This window comes from Penaeus japonicus, unplaced genomic scaffold, assembly GCF_977035675.1.
Source record: "Penaeus japonicus unplaced genomic scaffold, GWHDUDI00000001_assembly GWHDUDI00000035, whole genome shotgun sequence".
Lineage (NCBI taxonomy): Eukaryota > Metazoa > Arthropoda > Malacostraca > Decapoda > Penaeidae > Penaeus > Penaeus japonicus.
In genome coordinates, this window is record NW_028234437.1 from 23,301,970 (window position 1) to 23,306,969 (window position 5,000).

Here is a 5,000-nt window from a genome sequence, read left to right on the forward strand (position 1 = left end):
CTACACTCGCGTCCGCTCCCCTGCCCCCGCTTCCCTCCCCCCATGACCCCCATGACCCCCCCTCCTTCTCCCGAGGCGGGCGGACATCGCGGCGTTTTATCTTTTAATTTCACACCCGATGCGTCGAATGAATGCGAATTTTCTCTCCATATTCATAAATTCTCTCGTTTACCATCGGGTCGATTGGGGGACCGTGCCTTAAAGTCTCTATAAAGCGAGGAGGCACAAAGACCCAGGGAAAGGGAGGGGCAGGGGCAGGGGCAGGGGGTGGTGGGGTTGGAAGGGGTAGGGGTCATGGGGGAGGGGTCGAGGTCGAGGGAGGAGGGGGCAAGGGTGATGCGAAGAAAGGAGGAAAGGAGGAAAGGTAAGAGGTAAGAGGAGGAAGGAAGCTGTGAAGCCTCCTTTTTCCTCTTTTTCGTTCGCCCGAAGTACGAGGAAGCCCATGCCGCCCACCCCAACCCGCCTACCCTCACTCACCTTCCCACCCACCCACCCACCCGCACGCCCAACCCACCTCATCGCGAGGGCAGCGCACTTTCACACACAATCACAATAAGTAAACGCCTTCTCGAACCTGCATTACACGCCTCAGGTCCTCTTGATGTAAGTTTCAAAAGCATCACTCTCTGGAAGCCCCTTTCCGACCCCCCCCCCTAAAAAAGAAAAAAAGAAAAAAAAAGAAGATGAAGAAGAAGAAGAAGAAGAAACAGCAGCAGCTTACAAGGGACGCCTTCCTTCTTAATAATCACGATAGTAGTCGGGGAAAGTAGAGTAGTCGGAAGCAGGCAGTATGACGGTTGACAGATGACAAAAGAGCGCTCGAGGGGAGACAACTAGAGCCGAGAAGCCTCTTTCTACGGCATCTTGAGACGACACCGAGGCCTCTTGGAATGCAGCCAGAAGGAGCCCCCTGGAAGGATACCAGCCTTGCGTAACCTGAAGCGCCCTGAGCAAGATGACTAGAGGTATCCTTTAGGCACACTTTGGGAATTAACCAAGAGACTTTAGGAGTCTGTGGCTGGGAGATTTAGGCGAAAGTAAGTTTCACGGAAGAGTAGTGAGAAAGATTGAATTGAAGGCCTCTGGAAGCGCTTTCCTGAAACTATCTTTAAAACGACGTTAAAAGACTTTCGAAGAAGGTCTTGCTGTAAGATGGTAGATGATACAGAGCAAAGTTGATACAGAAGTGGTCGGCGAAGACCTCCTCTGCCTGAAGAAATAGTTGTGGTATAATAGGTGTGAAAAATGAGGAAATGTTCTTCTAATGGACATTTCGATCACCGTTATAGAGCGACAATAAAACAGACTCCAGTCTATTTTCACTCTTGTGATCGCTATGCCTAAAGCTTAGTTTCCATCTTCACAATATCTTCTAAAAGGCTATTGTTCACGGTCGCACCATCTTCGCCATTACAAACCCTAGTCTTAAAGCTCAATTTTCATTTACTGCGGGGGGAAGAAGTCACTAAATTACCAGTATTAAAGTCAAACTCAGGTCTCCTCTATTACCAGATTAGAAAAAAACGCTGAGGGGTTAATTTTAGTGCCCCCTCCCTCGCCAGGACCCCTTGCCCGTTTTCTTCCTCGCCATCTTTGTCCATCGACCAAGTTCGCTTTGACTTCCCTTCCCCTTTTTGTTTTCCCATTTTCTTTGCATCCTGTTGTATTTATCTTCCTTTTTTAAATTCTTGATTTGCATATTTTTTGCATGTCCTTTCTATTCATTTGCAATCAGAACCTTACTTCTAAAAAACCTATTCATTCTTTTTTCTGAACCTAGTTTCAACATGGCGTCAGTTTTGTCTCTCTATGATCGATGATATATATGCTATTTCCATGAAAATAAAAATACTTTTAGCTATTACTTCACTTATCTAGGATAACTTTTCTCTAAACTAATTACCGAGCTAATAAACACCTCAGCTGTTAATTATCCTTTTCCATTTTTTTTTTTTTTTTGCATAGAAACGAAAAAAAAGGAAAATAAATCGATATTTTCTCCGTTTCTTTGTTTCTAAGTTCTTTTGCCAACGGAGACAATGTTACTAATTTCTTAAAAGAAGAGGGTGAAGAAAGAGAGGGAAGAGGGGGATGGGGGGTGTAGGAAGAGGAAGAATGGGAAATAAGAATAAGTCGGTGATGATTATTACGATAATGAAAATAATGATGATAATGACAATGAAAACGTTGGTAATGATTATGAGAAAGCAAACGGCGATAATGATTATGAGAATACAAACAATGATGATGAATCCCAATCATCCTCACCATCATCACTATCATCACCAACCAACCAAGAACCAAGCTGTCGAAACACCACGCGGGAATGTCTTCAGCTGGCCGTCAATGCACGCTGCCTTCGTACCAACTCAGCGATTACTGAGTCACGTGTGGGTAGGTGGGTGGGTGGGGGTGGAGGAGGGGGTGAAGGGAGGGGGATGGGAGGGGGTGAGGGAGTTAGGGGGAATGAGAAGGGTTTGGGGGATGAAAGGGGGGTGAGGTGGAATGAAAGGGGGTGAGGGGGTTTGAGGGAATGAGAATGGAGAAGGAGGAAAGAGGAATGAGAGGGGAGAGGGGGGGGGGGAGATGAGGAAGAAGGAGAGGAAAAAAAGAGGAAGGGTATGGGGGAGGAAAGGGGACAGCGGATGAGAGGAGGGACATGAGGGGAAAAATGATTGAAAAAGAGAATGAGGGGAAGATGACAGAAGGGAGAAGGGAGAAGGGGAGAGATAAAAATGGAACGGAGAGCAGATAGGAGAGAAAGAAGAAGGGGAGACGAGAGAGGGAGAGACAAAGGGGAATAAGAGAATAACGGGAAAAGAGGGGAAGGGTAAACAGCAAAGAGAGAAAAAGGAAAAAAACACAAAGAGGGGATAGAGAGGGAAGAAGGGAAAAGGGAGAGAAAAGAGAGGAAAAGGGGAAAATAGAGATGAAAGGAGAGGGATTAGGGGGCATAGGAACACCCATTTCAGCATCTATTTCCGAGAACCTCTTTCTCTCTCTCTCTTTCTCTCTTGCGTAACCTGGTCTTCTTAGATGTTCTGAACAATCTTGCGTATCTTGCTCTGTCCGTGTTCTCTCTCTCTCTCTCTTTATCTCTCTTTCTCAATCTCACTCACTCTCCCTCTCCCTCTCTCTCTCTCTCTCTCTCTCTCTCTCTCTCTCTCTCTCTCTCTCTCTCTCTCTCTCTCTCTCTCTCTCTCTCTCTCTGGTCTTCTTAGATGTTCTGAACAATCTTACGTATCTTGCTCTTTCCGTCTCTCTCTCTCTCTCTCTCTCTCTCTCTCTCTCTCTCTCTCTCTCTCTCTCTCTCTCTCTCTCTCTCTCTCTCTCTCTCTCTCTCTCTCTCTCTCTCTCTCTCTCTGGTCTTCTTAGATGTTCTGAACAATCTTGCGTATCTTCATATTTTTTTTGTATTTTGTGTATGTAGTATATGATGTATATTTACGCCTGTCTTCATGACTATCAGCTTGTTTGTCTTTACATAAATCCTTTCTCTTTCTGTTTATTAGCCCTTCTCTCTCTCTCTCTCTCTCTCTCTCTTATTCTCTCTCTCCCCCTCCCTCTTTCTTCTTTCCCTTCTCTCTCTCTCTCTCTCTCTCTCTCTCTCTCTCTCTCTCTCTCTCTCTCTCTCTCTCTCCCCCTCTCACTCTCCGCCCCCCCCCCACTTTCTCTCTCTCCCCTTCCTTCCTACTCTCTCCCTCCCCGTACCTCTCTCTCACTCTCTCTCTAATTCGGTTGGATTCTAAAATATATTCTCCATTCCCTTTAACATCCATCGTTTCCCTCCTTCCCCTCTGATCACTTCTTTTTTTTCGGCCTTTCCCCTCTTCTACCATCTTGGCATATTTTCACATTCTTATCTGCTGCATTTCGGTCTTCCCCCGTTCCTTTTTCTTTTCAGTTCCTCCTGCGATGGGATATCATAAACTTTGACTGGAACCTCTGATCCCCCCTCCCCCCTTCTCTCTCTCTCTCTCTCTCTCTCTGTCTGTCTGTCTGTCTCTATCTCTCGCTTTCGTTTTTTTTTTTTCCTTTCTCTCGCTCATTCTGCGTGATTGTTTGTTTGTCTCTGTCTCTCTTTCGCTCTTTCTATTTGACTCTTTCTCTCTCTTACTCTCGTTTTAATTTAATTACATCTGCTTCTTATTCACCTCTTTCCCCCCCCCCCCCCCCGCCAACACCGACCTCCCTTTCTTTTTTCCCCCTCTTCTATCTCCTTTTCCTCCCCTTTCCCTTTCTCTCATCTGCTATTCTCCCTCTTCCAGAGCCTATCCTCTCTCCCTCCCTCCCTCCTGCTCTTCTAGTCCCATCCCATCCCCTCCCCTCCGCTCCCCCCCAGCCCCCTCCCCTCCCCTTCACGCGCGCACACACACCCCGACTTATCAGTGGCTTCTGCCTGACTGGCCACGTGGGGAATATGTACGCCTTATCTCCATATGAGGGATGCCATTTGCTATTTAGCCGCGGGTGTTTTATGCCTATATTTCCATTTCCGTTTACGATTCATTTGCATACTCGGTGGCTGTCCGAAGAGAGAAAGAAAGTCTAAATCGTGGTGATGGATCGGTGCTATGTCGCGTAGATTATTAGGAAGCTCAAAGGCATATAAAAAAGAGGGAAGAAATGTGTGGGGAGGGAAATGATTGTTGGCAACGCAGCGGCTCCCTGTCATAATAAACTGTGAATGGAAAGCAAAGGGGGATCGAGTTTACTTCCTTAATACTCTCCTTTGTCATTCTCGGGACGCTCCTGAATTGCCAGCTTTATGGCATGCTCGTCCCGGGGGTAGTGACCAATCACAACCTGGATTTTGAAACGGTTTACCTTTATTACAACGATTCTCATTGGTCAGAGACGCCGGTCGCTGTTGAACCGTTACGAATGCAGTTCCGAAGGTAAATTGTGTTACGTTTCCTTCGCTATGGCATAAATACTACCATAAGGTTAATTCAGGGGGCGGGTTCGCGAAATTTTTCAACCATCGGGGGATGAAATTT

At 46.5% G+C, this 5,000-nt stretch overlaps 1 protein-coding gene across 1 annotated transcript in view; it reads left to right on the plus strand.

Annotated features, from left to right (window-relative positions):
* LOC122257817 (paired box protein Pax-6) overlaps positions 1–5,000 on the plus strand; it is an 81,477-nt gene that overhangs the window by 70,438 nt on the left and 6,039 nt on the right. The window lies entirely within an intron of this gene.